At 42.3% G+C, this 24,592-nt stretch overlaps 1 pseudogene; it reads left to right on the top strand.

Annotated features, from left to right (window-relative positions):
* The first annotated feature begins 436 nt into the window (after window positions 1–436).
* LOC120028420 lies at window positions 437–23,378 on the top strand (annotated as a pseudogene).
* The last annotated feature ends 1,214 nt before the right edge of the window (window positions 23,379–24,592 follow it).

Here is a 24,592-nt window from a genome sequence, read left to right as displayed (position 1 = left end):
CCGCCTTTGCGGGAGGTGATCGCTACAACTGTCGAGGAACCTTCTACGCATTTCATATTACGACATGGGAAATTGCAGATAGCTTGAGGCAATCTACTTATTTAGTTATATTTTAAACACATCTGGTTGTTGAATTTATTCGATCTAACTGGAATTCACACCAAATAAGGATGTTGCATCTAACGTTCCTTGGAGCCAATTTTTGATAGTTCCATACAAGAGAGACAGACAGATCACAATTCATTACATCTATCTGCATTAGGTGATCAATTATTGTCACAATTGATGATCATGAACATGTTATAATATACAATGATATACTTCCAATATGACATTTCTGATAGTTCGACTGAACAAATATGGTCTACTTTAGGCTATCTACTATAAGGCCTTTAATTGATAAGCTATGACTTTATTGATGAGCTATCCCTCGTGCATGTTTGTTTTACAGCGCACTGCCCAGACTTGCCAAGATCTGAGCTTCGTAGGGGGCCAACTCTACGACTGCCCTTACCCCGCCCCAACGTCAGCAGACAGTGTTGATGTTTCCACGGTGACTCTGGCCTCCTTTTGGGCCGCTGGTTCCCCAGACAACACAGCCTGCCAGCAGGAGCCGACACAGCGGGGTAAGTTTTTATTTAGCAGCGATATGCTATGTTCAGCTTGAAACTCCGTTGGGCTAGCACGTTTATCACTGGAATTATCCGCATTTGGATGTCACAGAATATGATTGATCTAACATCCTGGCCAAAGTCTTCTGACTGTTTCCTTTCTTTCTTTCTTTTCTTTATACTGTACACATTATTTACTCATGTAGGCCTATCTATCTCTTGCTGACTAAACTCAACTCCAAAATGTGCATCACATCCACGGAGTTGAGTCGAGACTAAAGTTTGTGAAGTGAATCCCTGACTACTTCGAGTCGCTGTGCAATCGATACTTCTAAAATTGTAAATTCTTAAACCCTTACCGTGTACCTATGTTCATCCACTGTAGCTGAGTGAGTTTCTTTCTTTGCTGAAATCCATCTTTTTAGTAAATCGTTAATCAAATACAACCACCGACTGTTTGCTCGTCGAGATTCAATTGGCACATGCGCATTCGCACTTATTTGCCATTTAGAGCAACAGCAGCAGTGGTTGTATTTGATTAACGTTTTATTAAAAAGTATGGATTTCAGTTAACAGAAAGGCATGCAGCTACAGAGGACACACAGCGACTCTAAGTAGTTGGAGGTTAACTCCACAAACTCTAGTATCCACTCAACTCCATGGATGTAATGTACATCATGCGATTGAGTTTAGTCAGCAAATCTATCAAAAGCCTTTACTGCAATTTGCTGTTATTGATATTATATTTTTGATATTTAGGGTCATGTCTCTGTCTCCTCTCCCGCTTGGACTGTGGGACCTCTCCACCTGACCCCAACTGGAATGACCACCTGTTGCCACATTTGCAGAGAAACAAGCAGGTATTTACACACAAAAAACTGGAGGGGTTCTTTCATCAGAATCTCATGTGCTACATCAGAATCTCATGTGCTACCTGCCGTTGGGTCCTTGCAAGGCACTCAAGCCCCTTACCAGGCACTTAACCCTGTTATAGTGCATTCGGAAAGTATTCAGACCCCTTGACTTTTTCTACATTTTGTTACATTACAGCCTTATTCTAAAATTGATTAAATTGTATTTTTTTCCTCATCAATCTAAATACAATACCCCATAATGACAAAGTAAAAACAGTTTTTCAGAAAACGGAATATTACATTTACATACGTATTCAGACCCTTTACTCAATACTTTGTTGAAGCACCTTTGGCAGCGATTACAGCCTTGAGTCTTCTTGGGTATGACGCTACAAGCTTGGTACACCTGTATTTGGGGAGTTTCTCCCATTATTCTCTGCAGATCCTCTCAAGCTCTGTCAGGTTGAAAGGGGAGCGTTGCTGCATAGCTATTTTCAGGACTCTCCAGAGATGTTCATTCAGGTTCAAGTCCAGGCTCTGGCTGGGCCACTCAAGGACATTCAGAGTCTTGTCCCAAAGCCACTCCTGCGTTGTCTTGGCTGTGTATTTAGGGTCGTTGTCCTGTTGGAATGTTCTCTGGAGCAGGCTTTCATCAAGGATCTATCTCTCTGTACTCTGCTCAGTTCATCTTGCCCTCAATCCTGAATAGTCTCCCAGTCCTTGCCGCTGAAAAACATCCCACACGCATGATGCTGCCACCACCATGCTTCACCGTAGGGATGGTGCCAGTTTTCCTCCAGACGTGACGCTTGTCATTCAGGCCAAAGAGTTGAATCTTGGTTTTATTAGACCAGAGAATCTTGTTTCTCATGGTCTGAGAGACCTTTAGGTTCCTTTTGGCAAACTACAAGCAGGCTGTCATATGACTTTTACTGAGGAGTGGCTTCCGTCTGGCCACTCTACCATAACGGCCTGATTGGTGGAGTGCTGCAGAGATGGTTGTCCTTCTGGAAGGTTCTCCCATCACCACAGAGGAACTCTGGAGCTATGTCAGAGTGACCATCTGGTTCTTTGTCACCTCCCTGACCAAGGCCCTTCTTCCCCGTATGTTCAGTTTGGCCAGGCAGCCAGGTCTACAGTCATGGCCAAAAGTTTTGAGAATGACACAAATATACATTTTCACAAAGTCTGCTCCCTCAGTTTGTATGATGGCAATTTGCATATACTCCAGAATGTTATAAAGAGTGATCAGATGAATTGCAATTAATTGCAAAGTCCCTCTTTGCCATGCAAATGAACTGAATCCCCCCCCCAAAACATTTCCACTGCATTTCAGCCCTGCCACAAAAGGACTAGCTGACATCATGTCAGTGATTCTCTCGTTAACACAGGTGTGATTGTTGATGAGGAAAAGACTGGAGATAACTCTGTCATCCTGATTGAGTTCGAATAACAGACTGGAAGCTTCAAAAGGAGGGTGGTGCTTGGAATCATTGTTCTTCCTCTGTCAACCATGGTTACCTGCAAGGAAACACGTGCCGTCAGCATTGCTTTGCACAAAAAGGACTTCACAGGCAAGGATATTGCTGCCAGTAAGATTGCACCTAAATCAACCATTTATCGGGTCATCAAGAACTTCAAGGAGAGCGGTTACATTGTTGTGAAGAAGGCTTCAGGGTGCCCAAGAAAGTCCATCAAGCACCAGGACCGTCTCCTAAAGTTGATTCAGCTGCGGGATCGGGGCACCACCAGTACAGAGCTTGCTCAGGAATGGCAGCAGGCAGGTGTGAGTGCATCTGCACGCAAAGTGAGGTGAAGAATTTTGGAGGATGGCCTTGTGTCAAGAAGGGCAGCAAAGAAGCCACTTCTCTCCAGGAAAAACATCAGGGACAGACTGATATTCTGCAAAAGGTACAGGCATTGGACTGCTGAGGACTGGGGTAAAGTCATTTTCTCTGATGAATCTCCTTTCCGATTGTTTGGGGCATCTGGAAAAAAGCCTGTCCAGAGAAGACAAGGTGAGCGCTACCATCAGTCCTGTGTCATGCCAACAGTAAAGCATCCTGAGACCATTCATGTGTGGGGTTGCTTCTCAGTCAAGGGCTCACTCACAATTTTACCTAAGAACACAGCCACGAATAAAGAATGGTACCAACACATCCTCCGAGAGCAACTTCTCCCAACCATCCAGGAACAGTTTGGTGACAAACAATGCCTTTTCCAGCATGATGGAGCACCTTGCCATAAGGCAAATGTGATAACTAAGTGGCTCGGGGAACAAAACATCGATATTTTGGGTCCATGGCCAGGAAACTCCCCAGATCTTAATCCCATTGAGAACAAATTCTGACAAATCCAAGCATTGATTATGCAAGAATGGGCTGCCATCAGTCAGGATGTGGCCCAGAAGTTAATTGACAGCATGCCAGGGCGGATTACAGAGGTCTTGAAAAAGAAGGGTCAACACTTCAAATATTGACTCTGCATCAACTTCATGTAATTGTCAATAAAAGCCTTTGACACTTATGAAATGCTTGTAATTATACTTCAGTATTCCATAGTAACATCTGACAAAAATATTTAAAGACACTGAAGCAGCATACTTTGTGGAAATTAATATTTGTGTCATTCTCAAAACGTTTGGCCACGACTGTAGGAAGAGTCTTGGTGGTTCCAAACTTCTTCCATTTAAGAATGATTAAGGCCACAGTGTTCTTGGGGACATTCAATGCTGCAGAAATGTTTTGGTACCCTTCCTCAGATCTGTGCCTCGACACAATCCTGTCTTGGAGCTCTACGGACAATTCCTTAGGCCTCTTTTATTTTTATTTCACCTTTATTTCCTTTAGTAGTGGTTTGGTTTTTGTTTGGTTTTTGCTCTGACATGCACTGTCAATTGTGAGACCTTATACAGACAGGTGTGTGTCTTTCCAAATCATGTTTAATCAATTGAATTTACCACAGGTGGACTCCAATCAAGTTGTAGAAACATCTCGAGGATGATAAATGGAAACAGGACGCACCTGAGCTCAATTTCGAGTCTCATAGCAAAGTGTCTGAATACTTACGGTACTTGTCAAAAGTTTGGACACACCTACTCATCCCAGGGTTCTTCTTTATTTTTACTATTTTCTACATTGTAGAATAATAGTGAAACATCAAAAATAACACATATGGAATCATGTAGTAACCAAAAAAGTGTTTACTAAACAAATCAAAATATATTTGAGATTCTTCAAAGTAGCCACCCTTTGCCTTGATGACAGATTTGCACACTCTTGGCATTCTCTCAACCAGCTTCATGAGGTAGTCACCTGGAATGCATTTCAATTAATAGATATGCCTTGTTAAATGTTATTTTGTGGAATTTCTTTCCTTCTTAATGTGTTTGAGCCAATCAGTTGTGTTGTGACAAGGTAGGGGTGGTATTCAGAAGATAGCCCTATTTGGTAAAAAGCCAACTCCATATTATGGCAAGAACAGCTCAAATAAGCAAAGAGAAACGACAGTCCATCATTACTTTAAGACATGAAGGTCAGTCAATATGGAACATTTGAAGTACTTTGAAAGTTTCTTCAAGTGCAGTTGCAAAAACCATCAAGCTCTATGATCAAACTGGCTCTCATGAGGACTGCCACAGGAAAGGAAGACCCAGAGTTACCTCTGCTGCAGAGGATACGTATATTAGAGTTAACTGCACCTCAGATTGCAGCCCAAATAAATGCTTCACAGAGTTCAAGTAACAGACACATCTCAACATCAACTGTTCAGAGGAGACTGGGTGAATCAGGCCTTCAGGGTTGAATTGCTGCAAAGAAACCACTACTAAAGGACACCAATAATAAGAAGAGACTTGCTTTTGCCAAGAAACACGAGCAATGGACATTAAACCAGTGGAAATTTGTCCTTTGGTCTGGAGTCCAAATTGGAGATTTTTGGTTCCAACCGCTGTGTCTTTGTGAGATGTGGTGTTGGTGAACAGATGATATCTGCACGTGTATTTCCCACTGTGAAGCGTGGAGGAGGAAGTGTTATGGTGTGACGGTGCTTTGCTGGTGACACTGTCCCGGAGTCACCTCTTCATTGTTGACGTTGAGACTGGTGTTTTGCGGGTACTATTTAATGAAGCTGCCAGTTGAGGTCTTGTGAGGTGTCTGTTTCTCAAACTAGACACTCTAATGTACTTGTCCTCTTGCTCAGTTGTGCACCGGGGCCTCCCACTCTTTCTATTCTGGTTATCGCCAGTTTGCGCTGTTCTGTGAAGGGAGTAGTACACAGCGTTGTACGAGATCTTCAGTTTCTTGGCAATTTCTCGCATGGATTGGCCTTCATTTCTCAGAACAAGAATAGACTGACGAGTTTCAGAAGAAAGTTCTTTGTTTCTGGCCATTTTGAGCCTGTAATCGAACCCACAAATGCTGATGCTCCAGATAGTCAACTAGTCTAAAGAAGGCCAGTTTTATTGCTTCTTTAATCAGAACAACAGTTTTCAGCTGTGCTAACATAATTGCAAATGGGTTTTATTATGATTAATTAGCCTTTTAAAGTGTGTGTGTGTGTGTGTGTGTGTGTGTGTGTGTGTGTGTGTGTGTGTGTGTGTGTGTGTGTGTGTGTGTGTGTGTGTATGTATATATATATATATATATATATATATATATATATATATATATATATATATATATATATATATATATATATACAGTGGATGAGAAGTATTTGATACACTGCCGATTTTGCAGGTTTTCCTACTTACAAAGCATGTAGTGGTCTGTAATTTTTTCATAGGTACACTTCAACTGTGAGAGACGGAATCTAAAACAAAAATCCAGAAAATCACATTGTATGATTTTTAAGTAATTAATTTGCATTTTATTGCATGACATAAGTATTTGATCACCTACCAACCAATAAGAATTCCGGCTCTCACAGACCTGTTAGTTTTTCTTTAAGAAGCCCTCCTGTTCTCCACTCATTACCTGTATTAACTGCACCTGTTTGAACTCGTTACCTGTATAAAAGACACCTGTCCACACACTCAATCAAACAGACTCCAACCTCTCCACAATGGCCAAGACCAGAGAGCTGTGTAAGAACATCAGGGATAAAATTGTAGACCTGCACAAGGCTGGGATGGGCTACAGGACAATAGGCAAGCAGCTTGGTGAGAAGGCAACAACTGTTGGCGCAATTATTAGAAAATGGAAGAAGTTGAAGATGACGGTCAATCACCCTCGGTCTGGGGCTCCATGCAAGATCTCACCTCGTGGGGCATCAATGATCATGAGGAAGGTGAGGGATCAGGCCAGAACTACACGGCAGGACCTGGTCAATGACCTGAAGAGAGCTGGGACCACAGTCTCAAAGAAAACCATTAGTAACACACTACGCCGTCATGGATTAAAATCCTGCAGCGCACGCAAGGTCCCCCTGCGCAAGCCAGCGCATGTCCAGGCCCGTCTGAAGCCAATGACCATCTGGATGATCCAGAGGAGGAATGGGAGAAGGTCATGTGGTCTGATGAGACAAAAAATACAGCTTTTTGGTCTAAACTCCACTCGCCGTGTTTGGAGGAAGAAGGATGAGTACAACCCCAAGAACACCATCCCAACCGTGAAGCATGGAGGTGGAAACATCATTCTTTGGGGATGCTTTTCTGCAAGGGGACAGGACGACTGCACCGTATTGAGGGGAGGATGGATGGGGCCATGTATCGCGAGATCTTGGCCAACAACCTCCCTCCCTCAGTAAGAGCATTGAAGATGGGTCGTGGCTGGGTCTTCCAGCATGACAACGACCCGAAACACACAGCCAGGGCAACTAACGAGTGTCTCCGTAAGAAGCATCTCAAGGTCCTGGAGTGGCCTAGCCAGTCTCCAGACCTGAACCCAATAGAAAATATTTGGAGGGAGCTGAAAGTCCGTATTGCCGAGCGACAGCCCCGAAACCTGAAGGATCTGGAGAAGGTCTGTATAGAGGAGTGGGCCAAAATCCCTGCTGCAGTGTGTGCAAACCTGGTCAAGAACTACAGGAAACGTATGATCTCTGTAATTGCAAACAAAGGTTTCTGTACCAAATATTAAGTTCTGCTTTTCTGATGTATCAAATACTTATGTCATGCAATAAAATGCAAATTAATTACTTAAAAATCATACAATGTGATTTTCTGGATTTTTGTTTTAGATTCTGTCTCTCACAGTTGAAGTGTACCTATGATAAAAATTACAGACCTCTACATGCTTTGTAAGTAGGAAAACCTGCAAAATCGGCAGTGTATCAAATACTTGTTCTCCCCACTGTATATTCAAATGAGTAAATAAAATAATGAAGATATCATTTGTACTGTTGATATTTACACATTTTTCCTTCATTTTCCTAAGCTTCAAGACACATTGATACAAAGAGAGGAGGAATTGGCAAGACTGCAAGAGGAAAATAACAATCTAAAAGAATTCTTAAACTCCTCATGTGTGAAAGCCTTGGAGGAAAAAACTAAGGTAATTGCTTCATGGATGAATTGGTTGATAAATTTCATCTGTTTCTCTAAAGTTTCATCTCTAAACATAGCATAGTAAATAAGGCTGCCCTTTGGAAAGCCTGCAACCAATGTTCCCTCTAAACTGCGTGCGTTCCCCTGGCGCGCAGCAGACCGCGCCGCTCCCCTTGGACTGCGGGGTAGAAGAAATACAGTATCAGATTGAACTTTTTAGAAAATCTCAACTTTTTAGATTTTTTCTTGTTAGTTAACACTGTCAACGTTTCCATTTACTGTGGTAATTGTGATCAAATCAACACAATATTAGTATTGACATGCTTTACACAGACCGGTGTGACATAACCAATCAGAACTGCAGTAGGCTTATTTAAGCAATCAGGCCCGAGGGGGTGTGGTATATGGCTAATATACCACAGCTAAGGACTGTTCCTATGCACAACGCAACGCGGAGTGCATGGACACAGCTCTTAGCCGTGGTATATTGGCTATATACCACAAACCCGAGGTGCCTTATTGCTATTTTATACTGGTTACCAAGATAATTAGAGTAGTAGAAATACATGTTTTGTCATACCCATGATATACAGTCTGATATACCACGGCTGTCAGCCAATCAGCATTCAGGGCTCGACCCACCCAGTTTATAAATGCAAATAAACCATTACCATATATGGATCTGTGCCATTTACTTTGAACTGGACTGTTTAAAGCATGAGTGGTCTTGAGTAGATGCGCTTGTTTGAGATCAAAGTGAGAGTAGCATGTAGCCATGTGTGCACATTTTGTTAATATCTTTTGTTAGTTCGTGAGTTATTAGCCCAGTTATAGATCCTTTGTAGTCAGCAATAGGGGAGTGATTGCTTCCTACAAGAGGACAAAACTTGTACATTTCTAGACTTCTTTGAAAAGTCAGGTAAAGAGCTTTTTTTTTTAAAGGGACAGTGGTGTGTTTTGAGACAGGCTTCAATAAGCTAAGTAGCCAATAGGCAGAGGGTAGCATAATTTGTCTGATTCTCTGTAATAATGGTATGGGAATAATAATGCATTTTATTTTGTAAAGTGGTTTCTTGCATCAAACAACACAACAACATTTTCAGTCAACTCCTTGTCTGAAGGACAAGTGGATAAACAGGTTTATGTGAAGCCTTGCATGTTTTTTCAAAAGTCTCATGGAACATAGGCCAACATTGAACACAACACATTGGCTGCTACTGTAGGCTGAATTATAGAACAGCTATTTCCATGTTAAAATGTTATGGGATGCATTTTCTCCATTGTTTTAGTAGGTAGGCCACTATTAACTGTAACTTAAAGCAGGTACAGCCTCAGTGTTCACAACATTCAAGTTTGTGCTCAGTAGACCTGAAATTTGGTCAGTGCCCAACATTTTTTAGGGAATATTGCCTGCAACATGATGGTGCATTTACTTCATATTCCCACTTTACAGAGGTGTAGTTTCTCTCAAACCGTCTCTTTCGCTCTTTCGCTTCTTCCTCCTTTTCCATAGAGCCTTCTCTCTGCTCAGAGTGGCGATGGGAGGAGGAACCGGAAGCGGAATTCTGAAATCCAGAATCTGCATGGTGTTGGAGAATTCCGGAACCTCAGTGCCAGTCAGCTGCTCCTTGGTTCTCAGGTGAAACGGACCTGCCGGAACTTGTCCCTGGAGTTCTGTTCTGAAGAGGAGCTAGCCTGCACCGATTCTGTGGACCTGTGGATCTTGCATACCTTGGGCCTGAAAGACGAGGACACCATCGATACATCATCCACTGAATACAGCTTCAACTGCTCCATTAGCTCCCTCACCAAATCCAGCTCCGTCACAGACTCCTCTGGTGACTACTGCCAAACAACCGATCACAAAAATACTGCTTATGACTCACCTACTGATGGCCTGTGCAATGGTGCCAGTATAGGACTATCCAATGATTACTGCTTTAACACCAACAGTGACTACAGTCTCTCTACAGACTCCGGCTCTGACTTCACTGGAACTGTGCTGTCTGTCTTATACAGCCCTAGCATAGAAGTCCCCCCCAATTTCCATGTCACCCCTTATGAACCCCCACTGCCCCAATCGGTCAACACTCTCTCGCCACCTGATCCAATACAGTCATTCAGGCCCATCTTAGCCTCCTCACCCAACCTGTCTCAGGACAGGAGTCCCGGGATGCACCACACTCCCAGCCTGCACTGCCGTAGTCTCTCCAGTCCCATAGGGGGTGACGTGATGACTACCCCATTGTCTACCCCACGTAGCCAGACAGAGCTGGCCTTCAGCATATCCCTAAACCCTTCCAGCAGCGTCAGACTCAAGACACACAGTTTTCCCCAGGGACAGGCCTTCGTCCGCAAGAACACCCAGGGAGGCTGGAACTTTACCTGGGTCCCCAAACAAGGCCCGTAAGCCTCATTTATACCCTACGTACGTACAAACACAAGCTCTACAATTAGCTATGCAAAATTCAGACCCTAAGTAGTTGGATAGCAAAAACATGTTAACCCTACTTTGAGTGTCAATGATGATAGCAGTGATGACGGTAAGAACTTCCTGTGTTCCTGTATAGGGACCAGAGTTTTTCATGGTCAGGTCAATTGGATAGGAAAGATTTGTGACCCTAGCTATTATCCTACCCCCCTTCTACAGACCAGAAACAGAGCTTGTCATCCAATCAGAGCTCAATCAAACCAGTACCCAAGGAAAAACTCCCTACATCAGTCGATCACGATCTTGACTTGATTCAACAGCACTAGTGCCAGGAATGCAAAGTGTTCCCATGTTGAACCATTTAATGTGTCTGAAGGTAGAACTCCGCCTACTCAGCAGGTCCAGAGATAAAAAAAAAATGCACCTATTAGGCCTACCACTGGCCAATCAGATAGCTCAGATCACAGTGTCTGCACAATTTCCTTGAACACACAGCAAAGTTGATAATGTGATATTTCAAAACTATTAAAACCATGACTAGAGAGAGACTCAACAAATACAGCAAAGAGCAACTTTTTTTATCCCCCCCAGAAACCTGCTCCCTTTACTCTCTGTTCCGGACGTCCTAGACGACCAATTCTCATAGCTTTTAGCCGTACCCTTATCCTACTCCTCCTCATTTTCTCTGGTGATGTAGAGGTGAATCCAGGCCCTGCAGTGCTTAGCTCCACTCCTATTCCCCAGGCGCTCTCTTTTGATGACTTCTGTAACCGTAATAGCCTTGGTTTCATGCATGTTAACATTAGAAGCCTCCTCCCTAAGTTTGTTTTATTCACTGCTTTAGCACACTCTGCCAACCCGTATGTCCTAGCCGTGTCTGAATCCTGGCTTAGGAAGACCACCAAAAACTCTGTAATCTCCATCCCTAACTACAACATTTTCAGACAAGATAGAACGGCCAAAGGGGGGGGTGTTGCAATCTACTGCAGAGATAGCCTGCAGAGTTCTGTCCTACTATCCAGGTCTGTACCCAAACAATTTGAACTTCTACTTTTAAAAATCCACCTCTCTAAAAACAAGTCTCTCACCGTTGCCGCCTGCTATAGACCACCCTCTAACCCCAGCTGTGATCTGGACACCATATGTGAATTGATTTCCCCCCATCTATCTTCAGAGCTCGTGCTGCTAGGTGACCTAAACTGGGACATGCTTAACACCCCAGCCATCCTACAATCTAAGCTTGATGCCCTCAATCTCACACAAATTATCAATGAACCTACCAGGTACCACCCCAAAGCCGTAAACACAGGCACCCTCATAGATATCATCCTAACCAACTTGCCCTCTAAATACACCTCTGCTGTTTTCAACCAAGATCTCAGCGATCACTGCCTGCATCCGTAATGGGTCAGCGGTCAAACGACCTCCACTCATCACTGTCAAATGCTCCCTGAAACACTTCAGTGAGCAGGCCTTTCTAATCGACCTGGCCCGGGTATCCTGGAAGGATATTGACCTCATCCCGTCAGCAGAGGATGCCTGTTTTTTTTTTTAAATGCCTTCCTCACCATCTTAAATAAGCATGCCCCTTTCAAGAAAATTTGAACCAGGAACAGATATAGCCCTTGGTTCTCTCCAGACCTGACTGCCCTTAACCAACACAAAATCATCCTGTGGCTTTCTGCATTAGCATCGAACAGCCCCCGTGATATACAACTTTTCAGGGAAGTTAGAAACCAATATACACAGGCAGTTAGAAAAGCCAAGGCTAGCTTTTTCAAGCAGAAATTTGCTTCCTGCAACACAAACTGAAAAAAGTTCTGGGACACTGTAAAGTCCATGGAGAATAAGAACACCTCCTCCCAGCTGCCCACTGCACTAAGGATAGGAAACTCTGTCAACACCGATAAATCCGCTATAATTGAGAATTTCAATAAGCATTTTTCTACGGCTGGCCATGCTTTCCACCTGGCTACCCCTACCCCGGTCAACAGCACTGCACCCCCCACAGCAACTCGCCCAAGCCTTCCCCATTTCTCCTTCTCCCAAATCCAGTCAGCTGATGTTCTGAAAGAGCTGCAAAATCTGGACCCCTACAAATCAGCCAGGCTAGACAATCTGGACCCTGTCTTTCTTAAATTATCTGCCGAAATTGTTGCAACACCTATTACTAACCTGTTCAACCTCTCTTTCGTGTCGTCTGAGATTCCCAAAGATTGGAAATTAGCTGCGGTCATCCCCCTCTTCAAATGGGGGGGACACTCTTGACCCAAACTGCTACAGACCTATATCTATCCTACCCTGCCTTTCTAAGGTCTTCGAAAGCCAAGTTAACAAACAGATTACCGACCATTTCGAATCCCACCGCACCTTCTCCGCTATGCAATCTGGTTTCAAAGCTGGTCATGGGTGCACCTCAGCCATGCTCAAGGTCCTAAACGATATCTTAACCGCCATCGATGAGAAACAATACTGTGCAGCCGTATTCATTGACCTGGCCAAGGCTTTCGACTCTGTCAATCACCACATCCTCATCGGCAGACTCGATAGCCTTGGTTTCTCAAATGAATTTCCTCGCCTGGTTCACCAACTACTTCTCTGATAGAGTTCAGTGTGTCAAATCGGAGGGCCTGTTGTCCGGATCTCTGGCAGTCTCTATGGGGGTACCACAGGGTTAAATTCTTGGGCCGACTCTCTTCTCTGTATACATCAATGATGTCGCTCTTGCTGCTGGTGGGTCTCTGATCCACCTCTACGCAGACGACACCATTCTGTATACTTCTGGCCCTTCTTTGGACACTGTGTTAACAACCCTCCAGACGAGCTTCAATGCCATACAACTCTCCTTCCGTGGCCTCCAACTGCTTTTAAATACAAGTAAAACTAAATGCATGGTCTTCAACCGATCGCTGCCTGCACCTGCCCGCCCGTCCAGCATCACTACTCTGGGCGGTTCTGACTTAGAATATGTGGACAACTACAAATACCTAGGTGTCTGGTTAGACTGTAAACTCTCCTTCCAGACTCACATCAAACATCTCCAATCCAAAGTTAAATCTAGAAATGGCTTCCTATTTCGCAACAAAGCATCCTTCACTCATGCTGCCAAATATACCCTCGTAAAACTGACCATCCTACCGATCCTCGACTTCGGCGATGTCATTTACAAAATAGCCTCCAATACCCTACTCAATAAATCGGATGCAGTCTATCACAGTGCCATCCGTTTTGTCACCAAAGCCCCATATACTACCCACCACTGCGACCTGTACACTCTCGTTGGCTGGCCCTCGCTTCATACTTGTCGCCTAACCCACTGGCTCCAGGTCATCTACAAGACCCTGCTAGGTAAAGTCCCCCCTTATCTCAGCTCGCTGGTCACCATAGCAGCACCCACCTGTAGCACGCGCTCCAGCAGGTATATCTCTCTGGTCACCCCCAAAGCCAATTCCTCCTTTGGCCGCCTCTCCTTCCAGTTCTCTGCTGCCAATGACTGGAACGAACTACAAAAATCTCTGAAACTGGAAACACTTATCTCCCTCACTAGCTTTAAGCACCAGCTGTCAGAGCAGCTCACAGATTACTGCACCTGTACATAGCCCATCTATAATATATCCCAAACAACTACCTCTTCCCCTACTGTATTTATTTATTTATTTTGCTCCTTTGCACCCCATTATTTCTATTTCTACTTTGCACATTCTTCCACTGCAAATCTACCATTCCAGTGTTTTACTTGCTATATTGTATTTACTTCGCCACCATGGCCTTTTTTGCCTTTACCTCCCTTATCTCACCTCATTTGCTCACATTGTATATAGACTTATTTTTCTACTGTATTATTGACTGTATGTTTGTTTTACTCCATGTGTAACTCTGTGTCGTTGTATGTGTCGAACTGCTTTGCTTTATCTTGGCCAGGTCGCAATTGTAAATGAGAACGTGTTCTCAACTGCCTACCTGGTTAAATAAAGGTGAAAGATTTTTTTTTTTTTTTTTTTTTTTTTTTTACATTACCGTGTATTTTACCAATAAAATGGTCTGACGGGGATGTGCACATACTCAGTATACATGTCCCGAAAGAAAGAAATGATCTCACTCCAATACATTTTTATAGAAAGTTAGCAAAAATAGATAAGATCTTGCTACCATGGAAAGGAAAATACCTGTCTATTTGTGGAAAAATCACCCTGAGTAACTCTTTAGTCATTTCACAGTTTACCTATTTGCTTATGGTTTTGCTTACACCTAGTGACCTGCTTTTTAAATTATATGAACCAAAAATATTCCATTTAGTTAGGAATGGCAAGCCAGACAAAAGTAAAAGGGCCTATTTATATAATGAATATGAATTCGGGGGGCAGAAATTATTAAATATTAAAGCATTAGACCTCTCACTAAAGGCATCAGTCATACAAAAGTTATACTTAAATCTGGAATGGTTCTCTAGTAAATCAGTAAGAACGTCTCACCCCATTTTCAAGAATGGCCTTATTCCCTTTATTCAGATTACAACTGTTCACTTTCAGGTATTTGAAAACAAAATCGTTTCCAAAATATTGTTATTTTTTAAACAAGCCTTAGAAAGTTGGTTGCAATTTCAGTTTAATCCACCTGAAAAGACAGAACAAATACAACAAATATTGTGGTTAAACTCAAATACACTAATTGATTAAACTTATTTTTCAATATAAAAAAAAAGGTATCATTTTTGTAAATTATATCATAAATAGGACATGCAGCTAACACAGACATATGGAAATGTCTGCTCTACCCAAAATTACTACCAACTAATTGCAGCATTACCACAAAAATGGAAGAGGCAAGTGGAAGGGGGAAAAAGTAAGGAACTTGTCTGTCGGCCCTGCATTAAAGACCAAAAATGGTTAAAGAAAATTGTGATAAATAAAAAGATATCAATTTAATTTAAGGACCAACAAAAATGACAGCTGTGCCATATGAATGGCAAAATAGTTGGTAAGAGATTTTCGATGTACCGATTTCATGGCACATGGTTTATGAATTGACACGCAAACGACGCTGGATTCAAAACTTTGACATTTTCAATTTAAAATATTATACAATATTCTTGCAACCAATAGAATGTTATATATATGGGGGATACAACTGTTGAAAGAATTATGTTCTCAATGTTCATAAACTGAACTTCAATTAACTACTCAGTCTGCAACCCAGAATTTGTAAGATACTGGTTGAAATGAAAACAGACAGAGGCCCAGCCTACAATAGTCAAATGTTTATTCACGAGAGCACTCTAAAGTCAAGAATACAAAGACATCCATTTTATAGCTGCGCACATACTTCCACACAAACAGTAGATATCCTACGCACATACATACACACTAACATTAGGAGAGCTATCTTCTTCTCTACAATTCTCACCACAGTTTCTCACTACCCAGCTGATAGTTCCAGTCCCCCCCAGATAAAGGAAACCTGGAGGGGTGCTCCCTGTCCTATCTTATCTTCCCAGAGTTATAGCCGGGTCGGTTCAACCATAGTTTAATTGTTTCTAGGTGTTTTCTTATGCATACACACATTCCTCTCTCTCCCAGTCTAACCTAGTTGGACTTATGTTTAATACTTTTAATTACTCCTTATCCATGCTACATAACCTCTAATCCCTAATGGTTAAGTTTCCGGGTAGAATTATTGAATCATTTATATTTAAACCTTATAAACTCTTTTACCAACAACCTTTCCAGTTCTGCAGATTTTTCTGCGAGGAGGCAGAGTCATTAGATCATTTATTTTGGTACTGTCCATATGTAACTCGTTTTTGGTCACAGGTCCAGGAATGGCTGAAAAATTGCAACATTTACCTAGAACTAACGCTGCAGATAGCAATACTGGGTGATTTGAAAAGTCATAGTCAATTGATCAATAATATAATTATTTTAGCAAAAATGTTTCTTTAATTAACAATCTGTAGAAGCTATGAAAATAGAAAGGTTCGGGACTTCTGTGAAGCATCACAGCACACTTGAAAAATATATGGCAAATAGAAATCCAAAATGGTTGGTGTTAAGAGATGGATGGGAGGGGTTGAATGGAGCTGAAGGGTGGGACTAATAACAAGATAACCAATGTAAAACATACAGGGTCTGTAAAATGTATATAGGTTCAGAAATGTTGTGAAATAGCAGTTACAAATAGAAATCAAACTGGATGGACATCAGAAATAGAGGAAGGGCTAAAAAGAAAAAAAATATAACCATTGTAAAATGGATTGTCTGTAAAGTGTGTATAATATGTATAAACTGAAGGTAGAAGCCTAAGTGTTATTGTTTATTAGTTTACTCCAATTGGGTAGGGATGGTAGGGTTTGTGGGAAATAATAAAGGTATTGTAGCAGGCTCAATGGTGTGGGGTTTCCACGTCACCAAGTTCAATAACAAAACAGGCACCAGTTGCACAAATAGACTGCAAATGGGAAGTTTATTAGAGGTTTTGGTACACTGGGGAAGAGGGGGAAATGCACCAATCACCTCACAGTCCACAAGCCGTTCTCATTAGCCGTTCTCATTGTCCGTTCCGTTTTCCAGTGGCACTCCTCACACTCAGGTCCTTAGCCAATCCGGTACACAAGTAGGATAATCTGACAGTCCAGGTCACAACAGGTTATCCCACCCCTACTTTTCTCACTTTTCATACCACTCTTGGTTCTCCCCCACTCTGCCACTTTGTGCAGGCTGCCTCCTCTTTTATTGCCAATCATTCCCTGGCTTAACGAAGCACAGTCTTGCCTCGTTGGGGCAGGAAGTGCATATAAGGCTTGGGGGTGGAGCCATCGACGTGGAATATATCTCTCCTCAATTACCACTCCCCTCACCTCTCCCTGCCGTCTGCCACAGTATATTAAAAAGAAGTGTGTATATGTATGTATGTATGTATGTATATATGTATGTGTATATGTGTATATGTATGAATGTTTATACATATATATATATATATATATATATATGTGTGTGTATGTATGTACAGTTGAAGTCTGAAGTTTACATACACCTTAGCCAAATACATTTAAACTCAGTTTTTCACAATTCCTGACATTTAATCCTAGTAAAAAGTCCCTGTCTTAGGTCACTTAGGATCACCACTTTATTTTAAGAATGTGAAATGTCAGAATAATAGTAAAGAGAATGATTTATTTCAGCCTTTATTTCTTTCATCACATTCCCAGTGGGTCAGAAGTTTACATACACACAATTAGTATTTGGTAGCATTGCACATTGCTGCGCTTATAATATGAAGAACGCCGAACAAAACAATAAACACTACAAAAACAAACCGTGAAGCTAAAGGCTATGTGCCCGTAACAAAGTCAACTTCCCACCAAGACAGGTGTAAAAAAAAGGGATACCTAAGTATGGTTCTCAATCAGAGACAACGATAGACAGCTGCCTCTGATTGAGAACCACACCCTGCCAAACACAAAGAAATAGAAAACATAGAAATAAAGAAACTAGAATGCCCACCCTAGTCACACCCTGGCCTAACCAAAATAGAGAATAAAAGCCTCTCTATGGCCAGGGCGTGACAATATTACATGGATTACATGGATAAATGGATAAAGCCCCCTACAGATGTCCACCAGATTGGGTTGGGTTGGTAAAGCGTATGAAAGGCAGACAGACCCTGAGACAGGAAGCTTGGCTGGCTAACCCACAGTCAGTCCATCCAGGTGTCGCCCATCTTCCCCACTTATCCCCTGGGTATTTATACCTGTGTTTTCTGTCTGTCTGTGCCAGTTCGTTTTGTTTGTTCAAGTCAACTAGCGGTTTGTCTCAGCGCTTGCTTTTCCCCAGTCGCTCTTTTCGCGGCCTCCTGGTTTTGACTCTTGCCTGCCTGCCGTCCTGTGCCTTTGCCCCTACTCTGGATTACCGACCTCGACCTGACCTGACCCTGGGCCTGCCTGCCGTCCTGTACCTTGGCCCCCACTACTTTGGATTATCGACCCCTGCCTGCCTTGACCTGTTGTTTTCCTGCCCCTTTTGTTGCAATAAACACTGTTACTTCAACACAGTCTGCACTTGGGTCTTACCTGATACAGTTAGTAAGTAGGAATGGTATGACGTGTTATTTATGACTGGGAGTCTACAGTCTGAGACAGACAAAACATTTATTTCAGGGGTGTATTCACTAGGAACAAATGTTGTCATAGTTGGATGACAACAACAGTCAATTCTGTTGATCTTGGTACCCTGTGGTCTCTCTTGTGTCTAGTTTAGTGTTTATCATCATGATTTAGCATGATGCTGAAATGAGAACTGCTAGGCCTACTATAGGTCTGTTTTTCTGGTTATTTGTTTTTCATAACTGATAGTTATCTCATAGATGGGCTGTTGTCTTCTAGCTCACTGACATCACAGCTAACCTGTTAACAGCCATCGGGACAAATCATTATGCTGTAGTAGAGAACTATATTGAAGAACATATGTGGCCTCATTTACGGTTACAACACTGAAGGCCGATTTGCTCCAGCTCTGCACTGAATGTTATTCAAACAAGGCTGTTTTCCTGCTAGCCGGATTAGGTACCCTGTATTCATAGGCCTTGCAGCTTTGTGTTTGCAGCTTTTGTCTGGATTCTGGAATTAATCGATTCTTTACTGGCGAATGAGAACAGGGCTGATTGAGCAAGGCAATAAATAGGTCACTGTGGTCTGGGTGGAAAGCCAATACAAAATGTATTGCAGGATTAGTAGGCCTAATGCTACAAACATTCATCACTGCAAACAGAGAGAACTACAGACATGATGGTGATTGTAGTGATGACGAGCGTAGTTATTGGGGATTTCTCTTTTTAAAAGTTTATTGCCATAACACAATCACATGTCTTGAAGTGAATCTTGTTGAAAGTCTGTCCTCTTATGATTATCAAAGTCAGTCAATGATCCTCTTGTCTTGGGATGTGAGGTTAATGTACAACAACTCCCTGGGAGACTCTTGGACAATAGCTGTGTCACATTAAGGATGTTTTTTTGTGACATTGTGTTGGAAAATATATCATTTGAAATTCAATCAAATTCAGCTACTACAATATACTACTGTATATTTGAAAGTAAATACATTGCCTTACTATTTTAACCTAGGTCTGGTTTTCACACATGCACATTTCGGAATCAGAATGTCAGAAAACCCACAAACCACAACAAGGGCTGATAACAGTAGTGTTACATTCATTCCTGTACACTTTTCTCTTTGTCCTCTACCACTTCAGAGTAAAGTAAAGAAGGAGTAACTAACAGGCCTAGTGTATTTACATTTAACCCCACGTAGCCTCTTTAACGCCATTCGTTCTTATATTATGTATAGTTCTCATCTGTGAAAGCTGGGGTGCTTTGGCCAGGGCATGGGTCAGGTGAAAGATATAGACACACTGGTTACCTCACAGTGAGATGAGGGTGTGTCACTATCACTCCGTGTGTATCCTGCCTGGAGGGAGGATGTGGAGGGTGGGGCTGATTGAGCTCATGACAGGACCTCTAGCCTATGTCTGGAGGATGTTTACTCTCAGATATTGTGTAATATGACATGTTGCCATCACAGGTGCTCCCGGGCAAATTTTGTTAAACACGAAAAGTCAGTACAAGATTGGTATTTTTAGGAGCATTGTTACAATGCACACTGTACAGTCTTTTTCAGGCTAAGGTTATTAGCCAGTGTCCATAGAGACACTGTCAGAGACATAGCCTAGGCCTGTTGCACCCTGCTGGTGTCACCATAGGGGACTAAGCCCTTGGGAACTATTCTAACTAACATCTCTAAAGTACTCTCTAACAGGCTCACATGGGATCATGTTGATCTGTTTCACTACAGCTGTCAGCTTAGCATAACTAGACTGGGGCTTGCACACACCCTGCCATTTAACAGCCATGCAAGGCAGTCCAACTTGTTTAGTAATGTTTCCCCTACCATGACTCAAGCAAAATACTCAAGAAATACTATATGTTATGCTGCCACCATAAAGCCTGCATCAAATAGATTTATTATAACCCACCAAATAACTGTCTTGTGGTTTTATATCTAAACTCCTTACTAGTCAATGAAAACAACAGTACCCAGAATTAATCTGCATGCCAGGCAGTTACAGTGATGCAGCCATTTGAGAGGATGTTCAACAGCTGCATGTACCACTCTGGCTTGTATTCTAGCTTGTCCTGGGCTGACTCAGTATTGTGTTAGTAAGGGCTTACTCTGTGCTTTCTGATACCTTTCCTCTCTGTGAGAAGTAGCCTAACACACACACATTTAACCCTGATGTGTGTGGATTAAACAGCCTTACTAGAGATAGCTTTTTATCTGGTGCCTGGTAAGTGATTACAGTCACTCACTGATGATGGATGGATGGACACTTGTTTCCTCTTTTCCTTTTCTCCCCACCTCATCTCCTCTCACTGCATCTGTGTCAAATACCTTCTCAGGATTCCTGTATTAAAGCCACGTTCTGTAGTTGGCCAAATCTAATGCAGCCAGGTTAGCTGTCTCTGCAGCTGCCTGTGTGTGTGTGTGTGTGCGTGTGTGTGTGTGTGCGTGTGTGTGTGTGTGTGTGTGTGTGTGTGTGTGTGTGTGTGTGTGTGTGTGTGTGTGTGTGTGTGTGTGTGTGTGTGTGTGTGTGTGTGTGTGTGTGTGTGTGTGTTTAACTATAAATGTGGGGACCAGAAGTCACCACAAGAATAGTAAACAAGCTCAAGTTTGACCAACTGTGGATATTTTGTTAGTCCCCAAAGGTCAAATGCTATTTCTAGGGGGTTTAGGGTTAAGGTTAGAATTAGTGTTAGGTTTAGGGTTAGGAGCTAGGGTTGTCTGGCTCTGTGCTGAGGGCATTCTGGGAATGCTGCCTGAGCGGCAGGTGGCACCAGGCCACAGCAAACACATTCCTCCACCAGGCAGCCCTGGACTGGCTGGCCACAGCCTACTCTGCTCTGCCAGAGGCACTTTGCATTGATCAACACTTTGTAGCCTACATCCTGGGTTATGTGAAGATTTAAGGAAGTTTCTGATTCAAACTGTTAGGCCTGTATCCATGCTGTTGCTTTCATGACCTAAACAGAAAGATTGAGTCAACACACTTGCTTGTGACAGTCACGTTTATTTTGTATGCTTGCCCACTTTCTTTGGTTTGTGCTTCCAAAAGTGAGTGGTTTTGAAGCAGAGACAATGAAGTGTTTACAGGTAAAATGTTTGACATAGGCTATTTTTTGTAATCTCTGTTCAGGAGGCATGCAGGACTATAACTACCTGAAGCCAACTTCCTGTTTCTGCCAGACCAGACCAGGCCAGACAGACCAGACAGGCACTATATTATGTTGTTTTCATTGACTAGTAAGGAGTTTAGATATAAAACCACAAGACAGTTATTTGGTGGGTTATAATAAATCTATTTGATGCAGGCTTTATGGTGGCAGCATAACATATAGTATTTCTTGAGTATTTTGCTTGAGTCATGGTAGGGGAAACATTACTAAACAAGTTGGACTGCCTTGCATTGCTGTTAAATGGCAGGGTGTGTGCAAGCCCCAGTCTAGTTATGCTAAGCTGACAGCTGTAGTGAAACAGATCAACATGATCCCATGTGAGCCTGTTAGAGAGTACTTTAGAGATGTTAGTTAGAATAGTTCCCAAGGGCTTAGTCCTCTAGCCATTCTAGCATTCCACTTAGAATAACCAATACATTGCTTCATTCACATAGTATGCTAGTACTGATATTGGAACAGAGGCCCAGATATTGGAACAGAGGCCCAGAAGCCCGGTTTCTGGCCTCAGTCCATGTCTCTGGCTCTTGTGACTGACACTGACAGAGTCTGGCTCTACTCACTGTTACTGACACTGTCATTATTACATTTAATAGATACAAATAGCTATCCTTGGTAGCCTCTACCAGCGTTATTGAAAGCATTGAAAGACTAAATTAATTAAAGATGTAGAACATCATGGAAAGCAAACACATAATTATAAAGATCTCGTACTTTCCATCATAATTCTACACAGTATATATATGGTAAATAGGGCTGAAACAGGTTGAATGTGACCTGAAGTTGACCACTCCTCTGTCTGAACTGCACAGAACCATGAGTCCAATATTGTGGTGTTGGAAAGGGAGAATTGAATTGGCAAACAGTGGGAGATGAACGACGACTACCCCTCCTTGCAGTCCATGGGCTGGGGCAACAACGAGATCGGATCCATGCAGGTCCAGAACGGAGTGTAAGTAAAATGAGTAAAAGTCCTGGCTTCCTTTTTCACACTACAGAAGATTATGCTCATAACAATCAGAAATAGAAGAATCAATTGAGTCTAGTGGTCGCAAAACTTGGACAAACTGCAAAAAAGTGCAGTATGCAGTAAGAATAGCACAGAATAGTTAAATATAAAATATAACACAAGCCACTATTGTAAAGCTACAAAGTCTATATAAAGTCTGTGAAATGTATATAAATGTATATAAAGCAACTTCATTACTTTTCGGTCCTTTCCCCTTCAACAGTGTTCTGGCCAGGTGGTGAGTCTGATCTACTAGATAAACTGTGACAGGATAATCATTTCTGTCATTGATCATAATAGAACTAAGTAAAACCCAATTTCAGGACTGAAATTATGAATTATCTAAATGAGTGTCCTGTGACCTTACTGACCTCCCTCTGTCAAATGTGTAAAGGGACACTATGGTGAAACATTTGAAACAATGAGCTATTATATGGTGTCCCTGGATATTATACAGATGACTAACATGTACTGTACAGGCCAACTCTTTCTGATCTACAAGTGCCTAGATTAAGGGCTGGGGCTTGTTACGGGATATTTTCTCCCCTCTCCTCTTTTAGCTGGGTGTGCTACCAGTTCCCCAGTTACTGCGGCTACCAGTACATCATGGAGTGCGACCGTCATGGCGGAGAGTACAAAAACTACAGGGAGTGGGGCTCCCACGCTCAGACTTTCCACGTCCAGTCTCTGCGTCGCATCCAACAGTGAGCGCTTCCACAGCCTCCTCCTCTTCCTCCTCTCCTCTCCCTTCTCCTCCTCCTCTTATCCCTCCTCCACTCTATCATTCCAAGCTTGGCCAGTAGTCTTGTCAGACCTCTAATACCAACGGCTCCTGACGCTTCTGGTGCTCCACAGCGACAACCATGTTTACAGCACTTTTGTTTTGTTCCATCGCCTAAAGAATAAAAAAAGAGAGAACAAGAGAAGAAGAAAGAAAATAAAAGTAACGAATACGCCCCACAGCGAGTGGAGAGAAGGGTCTCGGGTGGTACGACTCAGGCTTTGATGCTGTTCTTCAGTGTTGTCACGGGGAATTCACAGCCACAGTGATCAATAAAGAGAGAATGAGCAACAAAAATAAACAGTGATATAAGAGTGCTATTAACCTGCACTGGTGTCAATTGTCTTTACTTGTTTTAACAGTTGTTTCTCTCTACTCTCTACTAGTATATTTTTCAGCAGTTCTCAGTAGTCCCATCTCTTTGAACAAACCTTTTCCACCATTGGTTATAAAAAATATAGGAAATATAAATATCAAACTATATTACACCCTTATTACACCCTATAGCACACAATTACAAACCTCAGAAATCTAAAACATTTTAGCCATAATGCAAAAGAAAATATAAAGCTTCAATATTCAAATTAAATACTTTGTGTAAGGTAAAATGTTTCAATTTAACCCAGCTCTATGAGATGTCATGAAGTGTTTATCCAACACTGCCCCTCTCAGCCAACACTAAAAAACACAATCTGTCTCAATTCAGTACCATTCAGTACCATTCTCCATCTGAAATATTGAGCATAGGACAAATCGTGCCTAAATGCATGGTATCTGTCAGGCTTATCCAATGCAATTTGGTAGCTAATAGTCTACTGTATGAGGATTATGTTTGGGAATTTGAGACAATGAAAATTATTCGCTGAAATTGTTGCAACCCCATCACTAACCCATTCAACCTCTCTTTCGTATCGTCTGAGATCCCCAAAGATTGGAAAGCTGCAGCGGTCATCCCCCTCTTCAAAGGGGGAGACACTCTAGACATAAACTGTTATAGACCTATATCCATCCTGCCCTGCCTTTCTAAAATCTTCGAAAGTCAAGTTAACAATCAGATCACCGACCATTTCGAATACCACTGTACCTTCTCCACTATGCAATCTGGTTTCCGAGCTGGTCATGGGTGCACCTCAGCCACGCT

Source organism: Salvelinus namaycush, chromosome 34 (genome assembly GCF_016432855.1).
Source record: "Salvelinus namaycush isolate Seneca chromosome 34, SaNama_1.0, whole genome shotgun sequence".
NCBI lineage: Eukaryota > Metazoa > Chordata > Actinopteri > Salmoniformes > Salmonidae > Salvelinus > Salvelinus namaycush.
The sequence above is the reverse complement of the archived record's forward strand: the minus strand, read 5'-3'. Positions and strand labels throughout refer to the sequence as shown.